Source organism: Podarcis tiliguerta, assembly GCF_965153285.1.
Source record: "Podarcis tiliguerta genome assembly, chromosome: 7".
Classification (NCBI taxonomy): Eukaryota; Metazoa; Chordata; class Lepidosauria; order Squamata; family Lacertidae; genus Podarcis; species Podarcis tiliguerta.
This window is the reverse complement of record NC_139540.1, coordinates 50406727-50434692: the sequence shown is the minus strand read 5'-3', so window position 1 is coordinate 50434692 and position 27966 is coordinate 50406727. Positions and strand designations below refer to the sequence as shown.

At 40.8% G+C, this 27966-nt stretch overlaps 1 long non-coding RNA gene across 1 annotated transcript; it reads left to right on the top strand.

The window, feature by feature from the left end:
* The first annotated feature begins 1745 nt into the window (after positions 1 to 1745).
* Positions 1746 to 9095, top strand: LOC310682690. Its single transcript, XR_014514104.1, has 3 exons — positions 1746 to 1799; positions 4775 to 4850; positions 8776 to 9095. It is a non-coding gene; the product is annotated as an uncharacterized lncRNA (long non-coding RNA).
* The last annotated feature ends 18871 nt before the right edge of the window (positions 9096 to 27966 follow it).

Genomic DNA, 27966 nt, shown 5'->3' with positions numbered 1-27966 from the left:
GGTAGCTCCATCTCCTGGACTGGAGATAAGTAAGAAGGTAAGCAGGTGGGAGTTGGCATTTTGATGCTGGTGGCATTCCCCCTAATGAACATATGAATAACCTATGGAATCAGGCCAGAGGTCCATCTAGTTCATCATCCTTTTCTTACCAGATGCCCATGGGAAGCCCGCCAACATGGCATGAGTGCAACACCATCCTACGCACCTCTGATTCTCAGCAGCTTGTATTCAGAGTCATGCTGCATAATGGACCACCTTCCTCTGTGAACTTGTGGGAACAAACAATATTTATATCCAAAGGAAAAGAACACAAACAATATGTATCCAAATATTGGGAACAGACCCACTGAAATCAACAGGCTTAAGTCTGGGACTGCTCTGCGCATGACTTAGTTGGGTATGTCCCAATTATCACAAAATTAATACAGTGGTACCTCGGATTACAGACGCTTCAGGTTACAGATGCTTCATGTTACAGACTCCGCTAACCCAGAAATAGTACCTCGGGTTAAGAACTTTGCTTCAGGATGAGAACAGAAATCTCGCGGCGGCAGCAACAGGAGGCCCCATTAGCTAAAGTGGTAACTCAGGTTAAGAACAGTTTCAGGTTAAGAATGGACCTCCAGAACGAATTAAGTTCTTAACCCGAGGTACCACTGTAACCACTTTTAGCTAAGAAATCTTTCCCCAGCTATGCTAAATCAGTAAGGTGTTTCAGAAGGTTTCAAACCAATTCAGTTCATTATGATGAGTCAGTTGAAAAGTGCAGTATTAACAATCAATAATGAAAAGTAGCAGAAAACATGTCGACAGCATGCCAAACAATGGCTGAGCTCTAAGGCATCATCCACCATCATCCACCATCAATTCCTCTGTCTCCCGCAAGGGGCCAGAAAAACATACATGACCATGATTCTTCCCATAACATATGGGATCTCTAGTCACCCTTAGTAAATGGAGCAGCCTTGCTAAATGGAGTCAGACAGATGGAAATGGGCCAGGCAGAAAAGCAAGAGGGAGGTTTTGCCACAATATGTGATTACCGGTAGGTATCTGCCGCAACTGCAGTCTGAGGCGATCCATAAGATTTGGGTGTCAATTTCATAGCTTAATGCCATTTTGGTTTTCCTTATCTTGTTCTTCTCTTTTATCCTCTCTAATGGTCAGGAAGAAATAACACAATTAAATGCATAGATTTAAGTTGTTTGGTCCCTTCTCCTTCTGGAATCAATAGAGCTAAATCAGCATAACTAGTTACAGATGGGGCTGCCAGTCACCTTTCCCCCCCCCCCAAAGAAAGTAATCCAATTTCATGTTGCTGGGGCTTTCCCCCCCTATTTCTTTCTGAGGACATACTAACTTTTTAAATTGAACTCCCAGAGTGAATGGATCTGAATCAAAAGAGATTAGCTCCTTCATCTGGTAACATAAATTTTAAAAGCAACCAGGAGCCAAAATGAACAGTGAACTTTGAAAATCCTAAAGCAATTGGAAAACGACAAACTATTCCTGAAAATGTAAGCTCCGCAAAGATTTTCACTTCAACGGTCAAAACTACGTAGTGTAGTTCTCTGGAAAATCTCTTTGGTGAACTGTGAGTGACACAAACAATTCGTGATAGAGGGTTTTTGTTTGTTGGTTTGCTTGCTTGCTTTTTGCCCCCAAAACTTAACAAGCTCTACTTTTTTATTTTACTTTATCTCTCTCCCTCTCCTTCTCTCTCTGTTGGATACAGTTCAGGAAGATGCTGAATCCATCAGAAAAAAACTGAGTCAGATGGCGGGTATGAAGCAAAAAAGGTGATCTTTTAATCATATGGTACATGGTGGAAAACACCGCCTGTGCATTTTGCTCTGCTCGTTTCATCTTCCAATTAGCAGCTCTGAAAAAAAATAAAAAAATCAGATACAACCTTGGCTATTACATAATGCACTCTGCTTTACACTTTACTGAAGTGCTGATGTTATGCAGACTTCCCAACACACACCCTGGTCTCTCTGAAAAATAATAACAGGCATTTAAAATCACATTCTCAGGCTAGTCCCTGTCAGGCCCTTGTCCCATTTTGCTCAATGAATAAAAGCACTTGAAAGTGACTAGGTTGTACATCAAGATTTCTCAAAGGACATCTAAAGGATAAAATGCACCAGAAAGTTACTGTGACATGGTCTAATTTTTTATATTTAGCAAGCAATGGAAACTCTATGAACATTTGAATAAAAACCCTTATTAAAGATAAGAAGACAGCTGCTTCAATACAGGGACTGACCTAGTTCAGCATTCTGTTTTCAACAGTGGTCAGTTAGATGCTTCCAGCAGCAGCAGCATTCCTTACAACAGGTATAAGAAATGTTTAGCTCTCATGATGTTGCTACACCATCAGCTCCAGCAACCATAGCCAATGGGCCAGGGATCATGGGAGCTGTAGTTTGACAACTTATGCATACCCTTCAACATTTCTTTGATGAAAACAGGGATGTCCCATTCCATATTAATAATTTTACCATTTATACCCCACCCATCTGACTGGATTATTTCATCCACTCTGGGTAGCTTCCAACATATATAAAAACATAAAAAAAACTTCCCTATACATGGCTGCTTTCAGACAGCTCTGGGGTCAGATAACTCCATACCCTCCAACATCCTCCAATGAAAAGAGGGACTTCCTACCATACCTTCCAACATTTCTCTGATGAAAATAGGGGCATCCGAAGGAAAAGTGGGACATTTCCAGATCAAATCAGAAACCAGGATGGTTTGTGTAAATCAGGGACTGTCTCTGGAAAATAGCAACACTTGGAGGGTCTGACTTATGGCAGGCCCAAAGTTGCCCACACCTGCCCTACAGGTAAGAGGTAGCAGTCAGGAGACTACTTCTGCCTCTGAAGGCATAAGGAGAGCGACTGGATCAGGCCAGTGGTCTGTTCTGATCATCATTCTGCTTCCAATTAAATAGGTAATTTCTTTTTTTAAAAAAATAAATAAATATGTATACCGGTAATTAAATGTTGCCCCAAATACGAAATATTAAACAAACAACATAATAACAGAGTTTATATTTTAGTAGATCTACAAGGAAATAACTAAACAATTACAAAAAGTTAAGCAATTAAATAAACCAATTTGAATCCTGTAACACTTTCTGCTGAAACCTGCCACCTTTCATGTAACAAATGCCTGGGTGAAAAAATATCCCAATGCTGTCTAAATGATGCAACAGGAGGGGAACATCTGCTTGGGTCTGATGAACAAAGGGACATTCACAAGATACATCTTCTCTGCAGCCTTGTTGCTCCCTTAATTGTTCTAGAAGGTTGGTGGACCCTCCAGAGCATCATGAGAGGCAGTGCAGGGGCCTATAGTGGGAAGGGCAGATCAGAGGAAATGTCACCTCAACTCATGTGGGAACATCTGCTGGATCAAGAGCCCTTCCATCCACAGAGAGCTAGTTACGGTCAAAGACATTTTATGCCCCTTGAGACATGAAGGGTTTCCCCACATCCAGCCTCATGAGGGTCAAGATCCTAGTGATACCTGCCTCACCTAGGCCATCTGTTCTTTTTTAAGTAGTTGTTGAGATCATCTGTTGTTCTGAACCATTTGCTCTGAGCTTCCAGAGCTGGGCAGGATATATGCTGAAAAATTCATACAACCTCATCCCTGAATGTGCAAGACAAGATGCAGAAACAATACAAAACAGACTGCAGAACCCTGCTATGTTTCTCACATGCTCTCTGTTGGGCTGGCAGCAAGACCAGTGGATAACGCTGTTTAGTGGCAAGCTTTATTATTCCAAACTGGTAGTTTTCAGACCTTTTGCAGCTGATATTAAAGAGCTCTGTTTAGCAAGCAGGTCACCTCTGTAAAATCAGCTTCGTTTTCTTCTAATCACCATCATGATAAAATGGAAGCTGAGGTGTATTTCCATGTTTTGGTCATTGTATGGATCCTTTGTAGATAGTCCTAAATCATTAAGATAAGCCAATTAGGTTAATTAGCCATCTTAGAGCTGTTAGCCAGCTGATGTGAAAGCGCTTAACTAGAAGCTCAGCTAGAGAAGAATGAAAACTCAAGGACTCCACAAGCTGAGCACCTGGAATTAGAATGAGAAATTAATGTGAGATGTGGTTCATTCTTTGGCATCTCCAGTTAGGGCTGAGAATGTCCCAAGTCTGAAATTATGGAGCGCCACTGCCAGTCAGCGCAGATAATACAAAGGTAGATGGATGAGTTGTCTGACTCAGCTTCCTATTTTCCATGTGTCTTCCTATCTTTGTGGTGATAATCTGGGTCTACCAATAGGTAGTAATCTGAGTAAATAGATCTGGTGCTACGTGGGAGTCAATGAAAACGTAGGCTGAAAATTTACCAAGTTTTCTGCTGTGCAATTTAAAGGGATGGGGGAAGAATGCTTACTTGCCCTTCCCTCAATAGATAAACAGCTGCAATAAAATTTGCAGCCGTCTAAGTTCTTATGCATGCAAGCAGCTGACGTTACCACACTATAAGTTAACACAGAGGTGTCCTAGGGCATTAAAGGAAGAGCGCAAATGGTTGGAATAGCCAGAGTGTAGAGGATTGATTGTCAATATAGTTTTATGTGCATGAAATGGAGTGGTCTTTATTAGAACAGCACAAGAAACATCAAGCTGCAGTAAAAATTATCTTGACAACATGGTTTGCCTCGTGCAGACTGTTATCCAATTCCCAAGGTTGTTGCAATAGGCTCTAGGGAGTCTAAAATTAATTACTCCCATTTCATATTTAACAGAGAGAAAAGAAAAGGAAGACTGGAAACAAGAGAATCATGTCCAAGGAATATGAATGCAGAAAGCAATAATTAAACGGTTCGGCTTTCGTTTGACTCTGTACAGTATAATGCACTCACATTCAAAATAATACAAGAGTTTCACAGTCATCCTGGTGCCACTTATAAATGCTATTTATAGTGACAGTTATATATATATAGCTTGTGAATTAAAAAAATAAAGCATGTTTGGGATAGTAGTGATTACTGGTGCACACACAGCATGGATTTGGGTGCTGTGATATACGGCTCATAATTTCTAAAGCATCCATTCCTTCTTCTTCAAGGAAGATGGGTTGCAGAGGTTATGTGTACTTGTGCAGATATATGAATCACATTATAATTGATATTTAATAGGCAGGAGACATGTAGCCTGTGTTCCACTGCATATACAAGAATGCCAGTTTCAATAATGCTTGAACTGCCCCTAAGTTGCAAATCAAATTGCTTGTTGCTTCCATACTTTTAGCTAACTTAAAAAGGTTAGGGGGAGCGAAAGTGAGTTTGGTTTGACATTTGAATAGAGACATTTGAATTCCATGGCAGAGAACTAACCCATTAGGTCATTTTCTTTATTCAAAGGGATCTCTGACTAACACAGTTTGGGCTGATAATTGAGAACAGAAATGTGATTGTGTCCCATCAAACCAGGCTTTATAATCAAGTAAATAATGCTCAGAAGTCAGCAGCAGGGAATGATACGGAATGTCTAATCCACTGATATGATGAGTTCAGATATAAATTTGGCAGCAGTCATTTTGAAAAGGCATAAATATAATTAAGTTTGCCTTAAAAGAAAATTGCATCTACTTCCCAGTGTTATGAGTACAGAGTCTGGATGATACATGGGAATGGTTGAAGTTTAGAGGTGTTCAAACTGAAGTGAAGCTCAGAGTCATTTTCAGTAAATCTAAAAGTTGTTCTGCAGGATACTAGAGATGCCAAACAGGAAAGAACGAATCACCATTTGTCATAATTACTGCATAATTACTGCATAATTATTATTATTACTATTCCTTTTATTTTTTCAAAAGTGCATAAGGTGGCTTAGTGTCATCTAAGCATCCAAATTTTAAGAATCCTTCAAGCAGCAGCAAAATCTTTATTTTGTATAGAATCAAAAGCAAATTTGAAGGTTCTTAAACAGTTTAAACATTTGAGAACCTCCAAAGGAAATTAAAATAATTTTGAAAAGAGTGGAAATTGAAAATTTTTCCCAAGGTAGGATCATACCTTCCTAGGTTGTGCAACACCCATTGCACACCAGCCTGGAACGATCTGGTACTAGCCATGAATCCAGATTCAATGTTTTCTGACCAGCAATGCAAGGGCTGTTGTGCTAGCATAAGAGCAAGAATAATGGCTGTGCCATATGAAATCCAACATGTTATGTACTGAAGTTCTCACCCTGGGCCAGCAGGGGGATACTGTAGATAGTTATGCAAATAAGGGATCGAAAGTGACGTTCAGTGATTGGCTAGTTTTAGAAAATTGTTACAGTTACGTTGCACTGGAGCTCTATATAAGCAGGCTGACTGAACCCTTCAGTTGACTTCTGTTCTGGCCTGTGAATAAACAAGAGCTGCTTGAAGAATCGCTAGGTCGTCTGATATGTTCACCCACAACTTAACACAACAGCTGCACTAATGGAAGTTTATCATGCAACAGGTTTCACAACAGGAAGTATTGGAGCTTACAACAATCTGTTGTACAACCAGTAATGAGACCCATACTGACTTCCTGTGCCTTACTTGCACAAGCTATTATTCTAGCCCAACTATGACACCACTAAAGGACTTTTGTTTAGTACTGCTTTGAATTACTTCCAGGATATTTGGCTGTTTTAGTGATCATTTATAGCTGTGCATCCCCATTAATTCCATTTAAAATTATAGATGCTCGTTAAGGTTCTGGTGTGTGATCAAAACAAGAATCCCTGTGAGATTGTACAGTTACTATTATACCCAGTTTAGACATGGAAAAGTGTTAATTCACAGAGAAACTAATTCAAGGCTATTCTATTAATTTACAAGGGCCTTAACAAATGGGGTCCAGGATACCTTAAGGACCATCTGGAGTAGTCATGCCTAGTGGTGGCTTGAATGCACAGCTCACCTCTATCAGGAGCCATGTGCTCAATTCTGGGCCCAATTTTGTCAAACTTCCAGCTGAGATCAGACATGCCCTCCTCCCCCAATTCCTGTTGAACTTCTGGTGCTGAGCAAATACTTCTTTTATTTATGGTTTTAACTGATTTTATCATTATTATGCCAGTATGGTGTAGTGGTTAAGAGCGGTAGTCTGGTAATCTGGGGAACCGGGTTCGCGTCTCTGCTCCTCCACATGCAGCTGCTGGGTGACCTTGGGCCAGTGACACTTCTTTGAAGTCTCTCAGCCCCACTCACCCCACAGAGTGTTTGTTGTGGGGGAGGAAGCGAAAGGAGAATGTTAGCCGCTTTGAGACTCCTTAAAGGGAGTAAAAGGCGGGATATCAAATCCAAACTACTCCTCCTCCTCCTCCTCCTCCTCTTCTTCTTCTTCTTCTTCTTCTTCTTCTAAATCTTATTGTACACCTCTCAGAGACTACTGTGTTAAGTAGTATATAAAATGTTTAAATAAAATAAAATGGAAGCTGAGATAGATAGAACCTCCCCAAGGCTGCCTGTTCCATTCACTGGATGAGCTCATATACTTGTGCACACACTAGGGGGAATTAAGCCAAGCAGCTTTTAGCATTACTGTAGGAGGCATACCTTTTATGCCTGCCATGTGCTATAACATACTGAAAAATGTAGCTGTGGTGTGTCTTCTAAATACAGGCGTTAGCATAAGCTGTAAAACTATAAAAAATAAGAAGAAACATGTTTTTTCCCCAATTAATTTTTTTAAGTGTTTGAAATTGCTATGTGCAGCCATGCAGATGGAAGGGGAGAGAAGATAAATATTGCACTACAGATAGTTAATCTCTAGCAGAAGCATTTTAATAAATTGGAGTTACGAAAAAATCAGTGCACATCAATTGGTTCCAACCAACTCTTGTTTATCTTCCACCTCTGTCTGTGTTTGATGGATGTTGTTCATGCTCTTTGGTTTACAGTAACAAACAGGTTTTTAATTTTTCTAAACTCCATCTCTCCAGTGCCATTCTGTGATGGATGATGTGACAAAAGGTTCTTCAGTGAAGTCTGAATACTAAATAAATTAGCAGTATTAGAAGTAGCGCATCATTCACCCCTGACTGCATCCAGTCATTGCTGCTTTTCTCCTCCTTTACTTGCTTAATCTCTGGTGGTACAACTATCTGCTCAGCACATGACAACGGCCCAATCCATATGCCCTAACAACAGATGGTGTGTATGGCAAATAGGGCACAGAGTGTGCTTGCAATGAGCAAGGAAAGCACTGACTGCTCTTCCATATGTTCAGATCCCAAAGAAAACTGTGTACAAGCTACATGCAAAATATCATGTAGTTAAACCATGTCTATCTCAATCAGATCTCACTGTGGTGTGCTTCATCTGCTGATGAGAAAAAGAAATTGGGCTGAATCCAGTTTAATCCAGTCTGAACTTTCTAAACAATGGATTAGTTGTTTGTCCTGTTCCTGGTTGCTGTTGATATTTTGAGACCATATAAAGTCTTACCATTAAGTACTGGTTCATATAAGTATTTCATAGTTTTATATTATTTATCTCTATATCAGTGACACAGGATTTATTATGAAATGTGTTGGGCCTAATAAACGTTTTCCTGAGCTCTTTAAGGTCATCTTGCTTTTTCTTCCTGTGATTGGTGTTGTCATATATGGAATCTGTGTCTTACCATTTGTTTCTCCTTCCCACTGAAATCAATGGGACATGCTAGTAACGATTTAAGTCCCGTTGATTTCAACTGGAAGTAAGCACAACTAAGTTTGTCTGGATACACTTCACTTTTAACCCTGGGCCTTATATTCCTCTCCACAGAGATTTGTCAATATCTACCAGACCCAGGAGCAAGAAACAGTATACCTTGTCCAATGCTTTTTGCTGAATAAGGGCTATGGAAGAAAGAGAGCTATGAAGAGGATTACCAACAAACAAACCCTTACCCTGGAAAATGAGGCAGAAAACATGAGTGCACAACGGCTAATCCAACATATCAGTCAGGCTTGTTGAGAGCAAGGAAGAACTACCACTAATACAAAATAAATCATCTGTGGCTCTCTACAAGTTAAGGTCTGTAACAAACATCTGAGGAATAAAAGCTGCTTGTCTGTATAACTAAAGTGTTGGTAACTATGGAAGTTAGCCTGTGTGCTTTTTCTGCTCACTTACGCCTCCTCACCTGCCCTGAGATTTTTCATCAGCTTCAGAGTACACCATTCACCGTATTTTCCGTGTTTAAGTCTAGGTTTTTTCCCTTTAAAATTATGTCCAAAATTAGGGGGCATCTTATACACGGGGCCATCACCCTCCATTTTCTTAAATCAGAGTCCCCCAAAATAGGGGGTGTCTTATAGACTGAAAAATATGGTCTTTTCATGTTATAGTGTTCACATTTGTAGCATTCGCTCAGGATTCAATAGGATTTCTCACACAACCTTACAAACCTCTCCCATAACCCATATTCAAGTATGAAGAGGCTATCCATAACACAAGAGCTAGTGCCCACACTAGAAGCTGGCCACTTTTAAATAGGAAGGTGGGCAGAATTGGAATTGGAAGAACTGAGGATGGTGAGGAAGTACCCCATTAGCCTTGATAGAGTAACCTCCACTGTCTGCATTTTGCTGGCTGATGTGACATCAACAAAGCCAGTGTTCATACTTGTGTATCCCTGCACATAGTCCTCCTTCAGACTAATGTTGGTCACAAGTAAGCTGGGAGACATGGCTGGAATATGCATTAGTATCTGGATGATGAAGCTGGCCCATGCATTTTGAGTAACCCCTCTGGATAAAATTCTGGATAGCTTTCATATGGCTTATAGCGGCAATGCAATTTTCCTAGAGTCACATCAGCAATAATGGAGAGGCTTTGTGAGTGGTACAGCACTGTTCTATGGTAGAGTCAGCCCTGGTGTGAATATACTCTCTGTGAGGTAAGAAGGAACAATTGACTGACCCAATCAGTCCAGTTCTTTCCCAAGGGTTCTATTGTTACTGATCAGTCTAATAATGAATCAGTGTATATAAAGATTTCTTATATCCATTTGCTTAAAGCTAAGCTATGTAGTGAACGTTTCACTCAACTCTAATGATGAACACATGCATACAATTCTTGTTCTCCCCTTCCCTTGTGGCCTAAACTTCTCATTTGTGAAATAGAGCCTGCCATAGCCCTTAAATTGAGTTGAGTCTCCTAGTGCTGCTTTGTAGACTAAAAAGCCAGCAATCACAGCTGGAGCCTTCCTGTATACGATTCACTGCTATTCTTACATTATTATTTTTCCGTATTAAGTCAGGGACTAGGGACATAGTCTCTCAGAACAGTTTAAAGTGCCCCAGTTCAATGGAAAATAATAATACTACACAGGCACGCATACCCAACACTTCTCCTCACTGTAATTCCAGAGGGAGAAAATGGTCTGTGTCTCATACTGCAAATACATCACTGTACTGGCAGAAATCATGGCAGGTAGCATCCCTCTGCTCTTTGAGTACTAAAATCTTTTTCAGAAAATGGAAGAACAGATAAGGATACAAAATATGAAGGCATAAAAATCTAAAGCACAGGGTACACTGCAGGCAGTAAAACAAGTTTTTATCATCAGCATGGAAAAAGAACTTTATATTTTTTAAAAAATAAGAAAATAACTGCTGAAAGATAATGATTAACAACAGCCAAATTTTTATAGTATTTGTATGTTAATGCTGTATAGGAAAAATGGGATTCCTTTCTTAAACTGGCAGTTGGGTCAGAAAATTGGGGCATTGCCATCAATGCTTGTAATGACATTCAGGGCCAAATGCCACACTAAGAAAGTCGCTCCAAATAACTGACAGCTCAATGGTTCCCATCAGATCCAACATCATCAACTAACATTTCTGGACAGCTGTCAGGACCCACAACCAATGATGGTGCCTGCTGATGAGGCTCTGAGCAGCCACCATCTTAATTTTCCCCACATGCAGTGGCCCCAAACATCCTATAATTCTGTGCTACCTGGTGGTCCCCACTGTTTCTTTCTGGTGGAGACCTCCCCACCCTCACAAGGTTGTGTGGTTACAGAACTGCTAGGACAACACATCCTGGAGCATCTAAGGTAGCAGCTGCAGCCAGGGTCTATCAAATTATACGTTGCTGAATGTCCATTACTTAGTTCCTAAAGAGGACCCTGGGGGACATACTATTGACATGCAGGTGATTTGGTCATAGTTAATCAATCTGAAGGAAACAACAGCTCAACATGTTGAGTGGAATTCAAAATTGCATTGTTACAAATGTTCCAGCTTTGCAATCATAGCAGCTTCCCAGATGGAAGCTCCTCCCTGCTGCATGCTGTTCTAGGGCTCTCCTGAAACCCTCCAAGCCAATTGTAGGGAGGGCGGGGGGGGGGGAGGAAGAAAGCCCCATTTCATAAGTGGAATCCCTTGCATAAGGCCTCTACTCACAGGTTTATTAGGTGAATTCAATCTGTTGATTTGAGACCATTAGTTTTTTAACATGCCACAGCCCATGAGACTTTGTAGTCTTCTCTAAAAGTTGCATGGTTGGTCATTGGTGATCACAAAGGAGCATATGCACAACCTTGCGCTGGGTGAACTTTCAGTGGATATGGTCATGGAATGAATAAAAATTATATCTGTCAATAGACTCTAGACCAAAAGTGGGGCGGGAAAGAATACGCAAAGGAAATGATAGACGTTACATACACACACAATAACAAAATCCTATACTTCCCACCACATTCTAGTATTTCCTATTGTTCTAAATAAACAGAATGTCACCCTACCTGTAGCTTGTTTCAGACTTAATAAGAATTGGCTGCAACCAACATTTACACCCACACTGGGCTCCACTTCAGGTGTTTAGCACAAAGGTAAGGAAAGGTCTTCTAAGCATGCTCAGCTGAACATACAGCAATTGGAAGCCCTTGGTAACCAGGGTTCCTGATCATAGGGAGACATTTGACCACCTGTAGCTCAACATAGATAAAAGGCCCCTTAAGACCTCCCAACTGAAGGCATAAAGGTCAAAGATGTAGCTGGGAGGCGTGTTGTTGGAAAGCAGGACTAATCCATAAGCCATACATGAATTACTGAACTCCAGTTCTGACAGTATCAGAATGCGGCTTAATTTCATTGTAATGTGGAGACACTGCCTTCAGGTAACAAATCTTTCCTCACCCTCCTTAAAGCCATTGTCTGTAATTTCACCAAGGTTGAACACAAGAGGAGATGTTAATTTTTCCACTGAAACCTCCTCTTAACTGATAGCCAAGATATCCAGTCTCCAAATCAAATATAAGGTGAGAAAACAATGGAGGACTTCAAATTAAGATGATATGAGGACTTCAAAAAAGAGAACCTCTCACAATGGCTGGTTATCAGAAATCAGCCCTGCTGATACATGTTTGCTGGCTGGCAGGTAGAATAAAATATCCCTTAACTGGCAGCTGTGTAAGTGACAGTAGGTGTTTCAACACTTGAAAGTGAGACCATTATACAGAGATGAACAACTATTTGCAATGGCTCTGGAAACTAGATTTCACCATGCTACACGTACAGTCTACCAAGGTGCTCATGTAAAAAGACTCTAAAATGTATTTACTTTTAAAGATGAAATTCTAATCTTCTAATAACATAGTAGAACTACATATCTGATCACGATGTTACCCATTTTAATCTTCACTTTTTTAAAAAAGCAAGCAAAGGAGATACAGGTGACACAGTGAAGAACAATATTTTTTTCCAGATAATCTCTTTAAATAAAAAAACCCCAGATGCTGTCAAAGAAAATAAAATTGAGAAACCTGGAAAATATTTTATGATGTCCTTATCTGTTGAAAGAGTTTCTCTAGGAGGTTGAAAGCTGTGGGAGGGGGGAAAATGATCCCTTAAAGGGACAATGTCATCCCACTTAGATCTGAAACAACCTTGCTCAGCTCAGAGATGGCAGATTGCTGGCACCAGAATCAGCAGGAATGCTACTGCATTTTAAGTTGCAGGGAAGTGTTACACTTCAAATGAAGTCAGTTTTATTTGAGCAAGTAAAATGGAGAAAGATAGAAAAAGCTCAGAGGAAGGGATTTGTTAGATGCCTTTTAGATGTGAGCATTGACAGGCTAGCTTGAAAGGGACTTTGCTTCCTGTAGTCCTCTTTGGCAGGTGCATGAATCGTTCCCCCACATACTTCATGGTGGCAACATGTATTCTTTACTGACCTGGCAAATATCCACAATTTTGACATGTACACAGCGCTCAGGGAAATGTCTTTCCAGGTGGACTTTCAGTAAAAATGGATTTCTTAAGATTGTACAGTTCCAGAAACCATGCTAGGACAGAAAAAAAAGGCCAGAAGTGTAACCTATGTAGGACTTCCTCTAAAGCAGGATCCTAATTATGCCCTGAGTAATTGTCAGTTGTCATGATGCTCTATAGAAAAGTGTCTGTCTGAAATCAAGAGGGAGGGAGGCAGAGAGACTTTGAGCATATGCAGAATGCTTTTCTGTCACTTTTCTCTCACTACCAAAATGGATTTGAAGGTTGGCTCTCACCAGCTGGCTCTCACTGTGAAAAAAATGAGGCATATTGCCTGTTGTAATATGTGCTAGCTTCTTAAGGGACTGTGTAAAAGTCAGAGGAACAGTCTTATGTTTTACCAGGAACTCAGTTATCCACTTGTGTTACTCTCACTACTACTGAGCTCCTTCCTCCACTTTTCCAACTATGTTTTGTTCGGTTTTGTAGCCATTTCTGACATTTCCAGGGTTTCCTTCTATAAGAACACAAGAAGAAGAGTTCCTTCTGGATCAGACCAAAGGCACATCCAGTCCAACATCTTGTTCTCACAGTTTCCTGTAGGAAGCCAGTAGCAGGACCTGAGTGCAACAGAACTCTCCCCACTTGTACACCCCATAACTAGTACTCTGAGGCATACTGCCTCCAGCAGTGGAAGCAGAATAAGCCATCATGGCTAATAGCAATTGATAGCCTTATTTTCCATGAATTTGTCTGTCATCTTTAAAGTCATCCAAAGAGAAGCACAACTCTCTATGCCTGGTCTACACAGACTCTAAAACTCACTGGTCTCTTAGCAAAATCCCTACTTGGTCCCTTGAAGCCTTCTCAGACTTCAAAACTTCTATTTTCATGCTGAGATCCCTTGATCTACTTTCTTCCTTTGTTTGCCTTTCTTCAAGTTAACTCTATGCTCCTCAAAAATATCCATGCTTTTGCAAGATGCAGCAATGCATACAAGAAAGATATACATTTCCCCAATATATATACACAGAAACATATGCTTTCCTACGACCTATACAGGCTGTTCAGGACAGTAAGGCCCCATTCCATCACTCTTGGCATATCCATAGGGTGAAATCAGCAATGACATTACTTCCATTACATAGCACTAAGCTTTTGTAGAACCGTGTGCTATATGCCTAAAGCAACATGTTACTGTGTGGGTTTTAATTTGCATTGCAATGGCCCGAAAGCTGGAAACACTGAGCAGCTATTGAAACATCCAGTGTGTCAGCAGTCCCATTTCATTTTGTAGTTAATGTCACAAAAAATGGAATATTACAATTTATAGGCAGATTTTAGTTTTGACATATTTTGACAAATCATTGTCATCGTAGGATTTAATAACTGCTATTCTGCTTCCTAGACGAAGCATTTCATCCATAGTTCCTTCCTGATGTTTTACTGCAACTTCTTTCTTGGCAGAATTAATATCAAATCAAACACGTTTTGTTTCTTAGTTGATTTAGATACAACACCAAACCATGGTTTGACACTAAAATCGAGTCTCATGTCAACATACTCTGTTGTCTTTCGCTCTTGCTGAAACGCAGATACAAGCCAGGAGAGCTGAGGCCTGATGACATGCCATCACTCTAGGGATAGGAGGGAGAAATTCAATTTGCATTTAAAGGCAAAGTTACCAGTCATTTTCCAAAACAATATATGTACTGAAACAGCTGTGTCTTGAAATTTGCACTTCTCTGAATTCTGCATTATTTACAGAATTCAGAATTCTGTAAAATAATAATAATAGCAACAATAAGCATATTCTACACTAAAAGTTAGATGGACATGGGTGGCGCTGTGGGTTAAACCACAGAGCCTAGGACTTGCTGATCAGAAGGTCGGCGGTTCAAATCCCTGCGACGGGGTGAGCTCCCGTTGCTCAGTCCCTGCTCCTGCCAACCTAGCAGTTCGAAAGCACATCAAAGTGCACGTAGATAAATAGGTACCGCTCCAGCAGGAAGGTAAATGGTGTTTCTGTGCGCTGCTCTGGTTCGCCAGAAGCGGCTTAGTCATACTGGCCACATGACCCGGAAGCTCCCTCAGCAAATAAAGCGAGATGAGCACCACAACCCCAGAGTCGGCCATGACTAGACCTAACGGTCAGGGGTCCCTTTACCTTTACCTTACACTAAATGTTAAAAACAGGTAATTAGATATTTGGGTGCCCTTGCACAACAAATTCACTTTAAGAAAGGATCTGACTTTTTTCCTGTTAAGAAAGTGATAGGGAAATGAACTGAAAAATGTGGGAGGAACAATTGATTAATGGGAAGAAGTGTAAACACCATAGAAGCAAATCAGTATGAGTGTTGATTGCCATATAACCTCAACCTCACCATAAGCAAATCAGAACAAATGCTCAATACAGACCGAGCATAGTTCATCCTCCATGCAAGCTTTGTTCAATCAAATCAGGACTTTGACATTGCCACAAGGGGATAAGCTGTTCTCTGGATTTGGAGGAATAAATTGAAATCTTGGAAGTCAGGGTGCATAGATGCTTAAATGCTGGATCAGGGCATTTTCCTATCCTCCTCCTCTGCTAACAGGCAAATCTCTTATCACTCAACTTCACTGTTTTGCATTCTGTGTAGCAGCAAATTTGGGATGAAAGACGTGATTCAGCTTAGACCCTAGCCCTGCCTTGAAACCAGTTTGTGGTTTTAGGGGGGAAATCACTTGTCTTTGTTTAGCCCACCGCTTTCAACAGTGGCAACACAAAAAACTTCTGGGAAGCTGACAAGCAGTGAAGAATGAACAAATGTGTCCCTTTGTTGCTTGTCTCCAAGGTCTTCTGTTCAGACAGATACTGCCTCTGAACATAGTGGTTACATTTTGCTATTGTTGCTGATAGAAATGGTTACCGTAAAGGGAGAAAGTATGTTTGGTTGGGTGAAGACTAATCTAGGCATGGTAGGTTTCTGCAGTCATTAGATATCTGTGTCCTAAGAAGCAGCTGGGGGTGGGGATAGGGGGGTCCTGGAGAATTAATGAAGTCTGGTATTTGGCACTTGAGATGTTGTTCGGGGGGGGGGAATGCTTGGGAATACATTATGTGGAAGACTCTGATTGGTTTGTACAAAAATAGAATTCAGCAAAGCAAGGCAATGTTGTGATCCCAGCTGAGGAGGGACAACAGGGAAGGGGCTGAGTGGGAAGGGAAATGATGGGGTAAATGAGTCAAGGCCACTGGCAGAACTCAAGAGCGGGGCCCATGCTAATGAAATCATTTGCTATTGTTAGCCTGCATCATAAAGTGCTTGGCTTCCAGCCCACAGCAAAGCTTTTTGTATCCGATGCCTTCAACTAGGACAGGGTGATTTTCAGTTTGGGCAGAAGTGTTTTAGATCTCTTCCTCTCCCCCCCCCCCCCATTGGAAAATGCTTGTGTGTGTGTGATCTCCTCTGAGAATGTCTTAAGATGATTAATAACCAAACCCTTGGATAGAAGAACCCCCTCTTCCCTTGTCTCGGACTAATACTTTCTAAAAGGGGACAGGCTGCATGAATCTGTCAATTTTGGTTTCTCCCAGTTTCTCATTTTTTAAAGAAGTTCAGTTCCCTACATTTCTGCATCAGATGGTGAGTTATTTATTGTTTTAATCGGGAAAATTTGTCAGCATTTTAGTGCACATATTTCCTAATGTTAACATATCAGTTTGCATTTTTGCCTCATATACATGTCTTTTGCAGGTAAGTTTCCCTAATATAATGCATTTAATTTTATTCTCCCCACTAACTTGCACATTTTGCTTGCATTGGTTGGAGAACTATCACAAATTTCAGCAAAGTGTGACTTTTGGACGGTAGCTGTGTTTCATAGAATTGTAGAGTTGGAAGGGACCACGAGGGTCATCTAGTTCAACCTCTTCAATGAAAGAACCCCACACACGTTGACTGATTTCATCACACACACCCCACCCCCACAAGTTGGAGGGTGCATTTGTGAAGCAGGGAGCTTCCTGTACTTGTGCAGCCTCCCCACATCTTTTAAGGCCTCAATTTTCAACAAGTACAATACACCCTTCCAAATTTGTGGGCAAATAGTATGGTGTGTGTGTGTGGGGGGGGGGGATAGCATGCTCATCTCCAGTGTTCTCCATTTTGTTTTTAAGCCACATTAAGAATGTCCGAAGGGGGATTTAATTTGTGTGTGTTTCATTCTGGTCCCACAATTTGGTTCATTCATTTTGCTTTATAACTTTTCTGTTCTTTGTTTGCAATACTATCTGCCCTAATAATGCAAAGGGCAGCATTATTATTTCTTTATTTGTTGTTGTTATTTAGACGTTTAGTCATGTCCGACTCTTCGTGACCCCATGGACCAGAGCACGCCAGGCACTCCTGTCTTCCACTGCCACCTGCAGTTTGGTCAGGTTCATGTTTGTAGCTTCGAGAACACTGTCTAACCATTTCATCCTCTGTCGTCCCCTTCTCCTTGTGCCCTCCATCTTTCCCAACATCAGGGTCTTTTCCAGGGAGTCTTCTCTTCTCATGAGGTGGCCAAAGTATTGGAGCCTCAGTTTCACAATCTATCCTTCCAGTGAGCACTCAGGGCTAATTTCCTTAAGAATAGATAGGTTTGATCTTCTTGCAGTTCTTTATAGTAATAGTCAGAAGCCAGAGGGTAGAGGTCAGGTTTAAAGCATGACAATGTGTATCGAAAGCCAGCCATTAATTTGCCTTTGCAGCAGTGTCCTTACATCAGTAAGACTATATTAAACTTTGTCAAACATCATTACAAAAATGCTGTGAAGGGAGGAACTCTTTGACTATTGTGCAGAGACCTTCCATGCTCCCTAGTAAGTTAAGGATCTTCTATATATATATTATGATGCCATAAATAGTGTCAGTTATATGCCTGATGTCTTGCTAAGTATTACATCAGTCATGCTGTGCAGCTGGGACTCAACCAACTTTGTGTGAAAAACCCTTTATCTCCTTTGGAACAGGAGGACTTCTTTTTTTAGACTGATTTCCCCTCCCTTATTTATACTTAAGACTTGACTTTGTCAGTGGAATAAAGAGTCATGGGGGCAAGATATTTATAAGAATGACCTATCTTAACTGAGAAGCAAATTTCAGCCCCAGATACAGCATATGTGTTTCAATGGAAAGACTCTAAATGGATAAGTTATCACCTCCCTGGTGAAGTGCAACTCAATTGGACATAATGTATTGCCTTTTGTCTGAAGCAAATCTCACTTATAGATTCTATGTTCAAGACCTGTTTTTGCCTGTAGCCGTGAGTATGGTTGTTAACTGTGTACCATGGGCCTTCAAAAGTACAGCATGTTTCCTCCTCTTTGTGAATTGATGCCAAAGATGAAGTGAAGCCCATTAGAATGCAAATAAATGAGAGAGATTCTGTGAAGCTGTTTTGTTTTGGTGTGTTGTTTAAGGCAGAAGATACATTTTTGCTTTTACAAATTCTATGATGTCATGTGATGCCCCGAAGTCGGAACATTGTAGAAAATGTTGCATTGCTAGATTTATTCAATTGCTCAACTGGTGAGGAGAGAGATACCATGTAATAGGCTCCTCATGATGTGAATCAACTTCATGCTTGAGCTTCATGCTATAACAGGCTGAAAATCCAGTGCAAACTCATCAGGATAATTATTTCTTTTCTTCTTTGTGTGAGAGGAGTGTCCTGCAGGGTGGCCATCTCTAGTGTGATCACTGATTACATTTGTAGTCATCCATGCCTGTGAAACAAGTGTGGCCAATCTATTGCTTTGCTGCATCACGCAGAGCCCCGGTTCCTGTCCTCAAATTTGTAGCTGGTTCGGTATATAAAAAGGAGAGAAACCCTCATTCCCCCTCCTCACTCCAACTATTTGAATTGCTTCAGTTTGTCCTGGTAATGGGCACCAGATGTCAAAGCATAAAAGGAAGCTGGACCCGGCAAAAAGATTGCCATTTTGACCTTCTATTGAATTCCAGAACTCTTGCCCTTTTTATTTTTGGGGTTTTTTCTCCCCTGTTTCTTCCAACCAAATCAAGCATGCACAAACATGCTGAATGGAGTGGAAAAAACAGCTTGACTTTGGAGAAAGAAGTCACAAAGAGATGGCCGTTTGCCACTTTTCCTGTCAGGGTGACATCTGCCACTGTTTGCTGAGATGTCTTTTGTGGGCGGGTGGGGGGTGGGCAGATAAATAAAAAGATTAACCTCAGCAGGCCTGTTTTTTCCCCTTTGCCTTTAGAGCTGTTTTATCCCTCTCTGGAATTGTTTTTATTTTGGCTTCAGTCTATCCTTTAGGAAAGATGAAGGCTGTGTCTTAGGAACCTGGTTCCCCCGCCTTTAACTTCCCTTCTGCTATGGCTAGAGCCTTGACACAATTCCTCTTCTTATACAATGAGCATTTAGTTTATTTACCACTCCATTTGTCTTGGCAAAGCAGGTTTACATCTGTAAAAACGCTCAGCAGAGTAAATCAAAGTGAATACAGCCAGATGCCTGCTAGCATTGATAACAACCCTGCCTCATGATAAAGTCAATCAGCTCCCACACAATTTATGTCTTTTAGCCTTTTCACCACATTTTTGGGATAATAGATCTCTGATGTGTGCAAGGAAATCTATGCAGGACTATATATTTCTGTTTGTGGATAGAGATAAGGTTTAGAATAGAAGGATTTTATTATTATGATTATTTCTCAGTTGCTTTTCACATTGTTTCCATTACAACACCTCACTGTAGAGTTTAAACAGGAGAATAATAGTAGAAAATAGTAGAAACAGTAGAATAGTAGAAAAAGTTTGAAAACAAAAACTGTTCTGACCCTTTGGATAGTACCTGGTTAATTGAGTCCATGCTGGGCAGTTGTTGTCTTCAGCAGTTGCATGAAATAAAAGTAGACTGACAATGAGTTTTCATATTATTAGGTTGTATTTTGCAATGTATCAGTGTCAGAATGTGGCAATGGGCAGCAGTTCAACCTAAATAGCAAAGATAGATAGTAGCTTAACCAAAAAGAATATAGTAGAAGGCTCTATTTGTCTAAGATGTGTATCAACAATATTATCAGGAATTTTATAGTGACTGTAGGAATAAAGTAACATAGATATTGCCTTGCTAGATCAGACCAATGGTCCAGCAGATATTTTTTTCTATTAATCCCTCTCCTGTTACTTGTGCAAAAATCCAGCAATCATTATGTAGAAGCTTTGTTTTTGATGTGATAGTTAATAGCCATTTGTAGATCGGTTCTCTAGAAATAAAGTTTGTTTCATTTTTAAAAGCAATCCAGAGTGCAATCCACACCCAGCCCCTGGGTATGGAGCAGGGTTAGGATGGCACATACCGTATTTTTCGCCCTATAGGACGCACCGTCCCATAAGGTGCACCTAATTTTGGGGGGGGAAATAAAGGAAAAAAATGTATTTCCCCCCCCAGGCGCAGGGCTGCGGCGGGGGAAGCCCGAGCTTCCCCCTACCCCAGCCCCCAGAACAGGCAACTCTCTCAGCAGCTCAGCGCGCCCAGGCTTCAGCATGCAGGCAACTCTCCGCAAGTCGCGGGAGCCCAGCGCAGGGCTCCCATGGCTTGTGGAGAGCTGCACGAAGCCTGCATTTGCCCCATAGGACGCACACACATTTCCCCTTCATTTTTGGAGGGGAAAAGGTGCATCCTATAGGGCGAAAAATACGGTAGGTTCATGTTAGTCAGTCTCCATTGGCAGAGAGGTGCACCACTGGGTTTCAGCTTCACCCTAGCAACTTGGAATGAAGCCATGGCTGCTTCTCTCACTGACAGCTGCCTGTGGTAGACATGGCAAGAGGGCACTTTGGGTGGGAGTGAGACACCAAAGGCTTTGGAATTGATGGCTCTAAAGTCCCATGGTTCCCATCAACTACAATTGTCTAGAGCTGTTCTCATGAAAATGACAGAAAAAAGTAATCCCACCTTCCAGCCTGGCCTGTACAAGCTGGCAAAGGTTTGGACATGGCAGAGAATCTACTGCTTTAAACTTCTCCAAGGCCTCCTTAGAACGGCCTAGAGGCCACCACGCATTGCAGTAATAGATTTCATGTTAAATTATGCAGCATGTCAAAAAGTATTTGCTGCATAACCTCCTACCAGTTGTTTGCACTCCAGTCTCATTGGCTGGTCATCATTGGTTTGAATAGGCAATCAGGGATTCCAAATAGGATCACTGATAGGTCAAAACGAAGACTTTTGGGGCAGGGAGGGGAGTGGGTAACTGATGCTCTTTCATGCACAGAACTCAAAGTGAAAAGAAGTCTTTTGTTCCTTCTGTATAAATAAAATATTGATTTTTCTGCCTCCTGTTAAGGAGAATGAAAAACAACACAGGAAGCCAAGGTTTAAGTTAAAGACAATTGTGCCATGTTCCTTTTTAGCAATTTAAGAAGAATAGCTTACTGTATGGACATTTCACACAGGAATTGTGACTGCACTTGCACATCCAGTGATGAAAATTGGAAGGCTTGTGCTTCTGTTACAATTTGCTTATCTGTATCAATCTACAGTATATTGAAATGATTTGTCTTTTTTCTTTTCTTCTGTGTTGTCAAAGAGGCAAGAGTGGCTTCATATGTAACCATCATAGGTATGGTTGACACTTCTTCTATGTGCAGCACAAGGGGGTCATCAAATAACTGTCTGGCAAACTCCACTGTCTGTGCAGATCAAAGGCCATTGTGTGGTAACAGTATTTATCCCACTTTGTTGTGCAGCCTCCTATAGGCAACTTTTTGCAAACTAAGGGCAGTATTCCTGATATATACTCAGAGTCACATAGCTCTTTATTGCAGCTCGTAAAACAGTGAATGAATCCCCCCCACTGCGCCCAACCCTCTGGCTTTATATACATTATTTACACAATGGGTCCCATCTGATTGGCTGATTCTGCTTCCCTCCTGGAGCCTGATTGGGCTGCTCCTGCAGGCCAATCAGTTGTTGTATTCTAGGATCCTACCTGCCTAACACGCTGATTAACTTCCTCCTGGGGCCTGATTGGGCTGCTCCTGCAGGCCAATCAGGTTGCTGCATTTTAGGATCTTACCTGCCTATTGTTCTAGAATCCAAGCTTACTACATAACAACTCCCTTGTGGGGCAACCTTCTTAGGATCACATACCAGTGTAGCCAGAGGCAAAAGGAGACAGGGGAAGGCATGTGATATTTATTCATTTATTTGTATAGAAATATTTCAGTGCCACCATATCATAAAATATCAGGGCAGTGTACAACCTTAAAGCATAAAACACCACTAAAACCAACACAGATAATCATTAAAGTGAATGGGTAATAAATTTAAACTGCTGATAAAGCCTGTTGGCAATATACTATGCTCCAGCCACACAAAAGCCAGAGGTTCTTATGACCTCCCTCCAGACAAGCAACAGACAGTATCACAGTTCCAGGTCACATTCCAGCCAGGCAAAAACACTCAAGGATGGTGTGAAGCAGGGCTGGTGCGGGTTGTAGCCTGGGAAGAGTCCCAAGGACTGAACAGAAAGGCCTGGAGGACTTCATGTGGCTCCTGGGTTTGAGATGCCCAACCCCTGATATAAATGCCATAAAATATTCCAAAAGTAAGAGAAGGGATATGAATTTCCTGGTTAGCTTTTTTGGTCAATAGGATGCGGCTGCATATTTTCGATGAGCTTTTGATACTGCAACCATCTCCAGATTTGGGGGATCTGTGACACAGAGTGGGGAAGAGACAAAAGCAGAGCCAGGAGGAATGGTAGCACAGATGGAGAGAGATATCATCCCAATTTCCCACTCTCTTAATATTGCAAGTAGGGATGGGGGCAGAAATTCATTTGTTTTCACCTGAAGGTGAATCTATCACAACTTTCCAAAACAGTACCTGAGCCAAAACACAGCTGTCTTCACAATTGCACAAATATTGTGATGCAGTTCTCCAACCAACTAATGTTTACATGGAGGGGAGAGTTTAATTTAAGTGAATGTATTAGTGAAAATACCACAGAAAATATGTTCATGTTCATTTCTTCAAGACTCTATATCTAGCCCTACCAGCAAACAAAAGAGAACGCCCAACTTCAAAAGATACTTCCGAAGAACTGTAGTTTCCCAAAGAATCAAAGAAATTATTGCAACTTTTAACCAAACACTGGGGAGGGAGGGAAAGAGCTTTATCAGCTTTATCTTGTAACAATTAACATGACAGAGAAATACCAGAAGGAGGAGAAAAGCTTACTCATTAAAAATAACCCATTAAATCTTCATGAAGATATGTTGTGGAGGAGTCATACATCTTTAGGGATGACATAAAAAATAATCTAATGTGATGCGCAAATTTGCTCTGATATCTCTGATAGTAATTTTTCTTGATGCATAGCACTTTAGGATATTCAATAAGTGGCACTAGGCTATTTATCTTCAAGCCAAAATATGTAAAAGGTGGGGGACGTAGGCAACATTTCTCATTTAAATCCAATGAACCTGTACTTTAGATTACATCGAGCTCCTGAGCATTCAATTTGTTTTTCACCCAGAAGTATTTCATGCAAATGCATCCGTGTTTACACATTTGCACATTTAAGGGAATGCTTAAGAGCAAATAAATCTTTCTATTTCCAACTTGATATATAGTGGAATCTGTACATAAATAATGGCAGTTCATCGCTGTCTGACACATCACGTAAGCAGTCGACACATTTGGATACCATTTTCATTCTGGCAGTTGAAAAATGAGGTCCAATGAAGTCGTCGTCAGTTATTGTTTTTATGTAGAGCATCATCAGAATATAATAATACAACGGGTGAGATCAAAGAACAGTCAAGTACTCTTGTTCTCAGACAATGGTCAGCCAGATGTCCGAAATATGATTGCAAGGCAGGGCAAAAATGAGCAGACCAGCCTATGATCGTCTGGCCTCGGTATCTGACAATGAGAAATGTGCTGGCTTTGATCATGGGCATTTAATTCTAGGTACCATGGCTAGCAGCTATCAACAGAGCCAGGCTTCATTAATAGACACACACAATGCATATAGAAGAGAGCTTTTGAAATCCATAACTGGGTTTATTTTGCAAGAATATTGACGACCTCTCTAGGTATGTTTGAACCTGTGGAAGCTGGACGTATATAAGCCATGTGTATTCCGGGGTCATAGTAATCCACAGGGGCAGTTGACACCCCAAACCATAATTTCAAGATCTCCTTCCCTCCCTATCTGGTATTCTTCTTCTTTTTAAGCTGTAAATGACCCTGCGATCCTTGAATGAAAGGTGAAATATACATTTATATTCTCCTTATATTGTTGTTAGGAGCTAACATGTTTGCCTTTCAGTGTTTTACATTGCCTCCTCCCTTGGAAAAAAATCCTGTGAATCCACATGACAGGGATTCTGTTGATGTAATGATAAGCTTTTGGGAAGTGAAGGGTAGTTAGCTTCATCTCAGTAAACTCTGAACCTTTACCTTCAGTAGGAAAGCCACCCCTTGGGAAGGAGGCACAACTACAAATGCCTATTGCCAAATGTAATATATTTCCAGACTCTTCTTTGACTACTAGAGCTGAAGATCTTTGAGCAATTATGTTGGTTCTGCCCATGAAAACAGTTGCCATTTATGAGTTACTTAAATGCACCAGAACCATATTTCCAATAAAATGCTTAATTTAATAGTGACTTGCTTAGTATAACATCTTCAGTCATTAATGTGGAAAGTGCCCTAGTGAAACATGTTTAATGGAGGATTTGTTTTGAGGCTGAAATGCCCAGTAAAATTAATATTGGGAGTATAATTTGGACAACAGCTGAAATGCCTATTTATTTTTGTTCAGGAGCAAAATGTATGTGGGAATTACATCTGAGATACAAAGCATCTTACAGCCAGAGGTAAGATTAAGTTGCCTAGTGACATGTTGTGATAACATTAAGTTCAATGGTAAGATTACCTATTAAAACTTACTATGTTTCCCTTTTAATTCAGCTACAATTACCAGTGGACAAAATAGATAGCTGAAGTGATAAGGTGGGGCAGAGGCTTAAAGGTAAGGCTGATGCTTCTAATATTCTTTTAACATTTGTGCTTAAACAGATCATTAATTATGCAATTTTGCTACCTTTGGATTAAAGCTAATTGTGTGAGAAGAAAAAGTGCCACTATGAAATTTGTCAAACTGTCATTGTTCATTTTTTGACAGAAACCGACCCTCTTTCCCTCTCCACTGTGGCCTTCACCACCCCACTGTTCAGCTGTCTGGTTTGACAATTGTTCAGCTGTCCACCAGCAGACGCCTCTTTCACTAGCTTTAAATTGAGAGGCAGTCAGCCTTTATAGCAGGAGGGGGCAATGCCAGCTCACTGTACAGGATTTATTCTGATGAATGGCTGCCAGCCATTTCAGTGGGAGAGAGGCATGGAGGCGTGCTTTTGCAGAACTGAAAGGAATCACCATTTCTGCAGTATGGTACTGATATTCTCTTAATTTTCCCATTTTGAAAGAAAAAGAAAAAGGGGGAAGAAAACTCAACCTTCTAATTGACATCACGAACACTGACTCACCACTCATTTTACGCCAACAACTTTAGCAACAATGCAAAAGGCTGGGGTGTGATTTGGTGTGTGTCCATGCAGTCATAGTTAAGAGGAACATGACACTGATTTACAAGAGCTGTTATCTACTAATTCGTCAGGCTATTTTATTGGGCCATTGACAGCGCTTTCAGAATGTCGTCTGTATATTTCCTTCCCGTTAATAGAGTTCTCATTTCCACAGTTTCTTTTGAATTAAAAGATGAATTGTACTATTTAGAACGTTAATTTAGTCCATACATCAAAAATGCACTTGATTGAGCCAGTATAGTACTTCATACTCCTCACCACAACCCACTCAAGCCGAAGTGCTGATACCAATGGCAATTGGTATCTCCTTTATTCAGCTGAGAAGACAGTGGCTCATATGCAAACTCTTCAAAATATCCAACAAATGGATAAAAAGGAACAATGGATAAAATAAAAATATTAATCAAGGTATGAGTCCTTGCAATGCCACCAAGAGTGCAGTTTATGTATAGGAAAATGTCCTGATCCACAGTCAGATTACTATGGCTAATGGGATATGCCCCTCCTAAACCCAACTTGATCTAAGGGCCTCTCCAGACAGGTGTTTGAGTGCAAAGTGTTCTTAACACATTAATAGTGCACCAGTGGTGGATTTATTCTGCTTTAGTTTCTGTGATGCTTCTTTAGTGCTACAAAATTATTGCTGTCTGGAGGGACTGCAGCACATCAAAAGCAGGACAAAAAAAACCCTGAACAAATTGGGCTTCTTCCAAATGTTGCAGATGCAAGGCAGATCCTGTTGATTGCTGCACACCCTTTAATCTATTTATTAGGAAGTTCTATAAGGAAAAGGAAAACTCTGATGCTAAACCTCCACTGTCTTATGACTATAATCATTTGTTGGAAAGCCTGCAGGAATAAACTCTGAGGAAAAATCCGTACCCACTGTCTTGCAGGACATCTTTGGGATAAGAAAAGGCTAAGAAGTAAAACCTAAACAAATTCAGAATGGGGACCCTAAAATGGTTGGATGGTGTCTTGTAGGCCAAGATGGTCCCAAATGTATTGCTTTGCTTTCCTTTGGACCACATCAGTGATGCTGAGTATGAGGTCTTGTCATCTGAGCAGCCCAGGACCTCCATACACACTACCCAGGTTTGTGTCCTGTAGTGGTTACTTGAGTGCTAGTAACGCAGCAAAAACAATATGGGAGGCAGCAGCTACAAGTTACCAATCTCTGCAGCTCCAGCAGTTTGACTTCATCCTCTTGAGACAGATGGATGGCAACAAAAGTTCTATATCAGAACTTATTTCTGGGTTATGATTGTTACCTTATTGAGATGTGAATGACTGTAACCCTTTGCAATGATTTAACCACTAGAATGATAGAGCAAATTGCTGTAATGGTCCATTTGACCTAATAATGTGAGTTCCAACAGCATGAGTTGATTGACATTGGGTGATGAAAACCAAAAGCTTTGCAAAGCACCCATGGATGCCCCAGAGTCCATGCACCTGTAGCTCCTGCTGCAGCAGCTCCCGCCAACAATGAAGTGGATAGGCGCTCCAGACTCACCTTCCTCCTTGAAGGCAGGAGGCAAAGGGCACCATTATAACTCAGCCAGCCTAGCAGTTTGAAATACGGCATTGCTTTGATTGATGGTTTGCTTTATTGAGTGCTATTAGAAACCACTTTGATCACCCAGTGGTGAAAAATGGCTTACAAATGGTGGAATAAATAATGGGTTGTATCTAGTGCTGCAGGTCAGCTGCAGAGCAGACTTCCACTTGCATAATGGTACTTTCTCCTTGTTTCTCATGGAACCTCCCAGGCAATCTCAAAATCTGTTCCAGAGGGTTGGGAGACTAGAGTAAATTTTGGAGTTCCACGAGGAGAGGAAAGGGAAGGGAAGTCTTGTAGCATGAGTGGAGCACTGCTCATGCCACATTAGATACAGTCCAATATAAATAAGATTAAATAAGTTAAAGTTTTAAATGAATAAACACCATTTATTTTTTATTTCTTTGCATTTATAACCTGCTTTTCACCAAAAAGTCCAGGAAAGGGCAAGTACTGTTCCACAATACATTTTTAAAATAATACAAGTAACAGTTGAGTTAAGATGGCAACCAGCACCACAACATTGCAAGAAGGGTGCTACACAATAGGGTCTATTGCCACATGACCT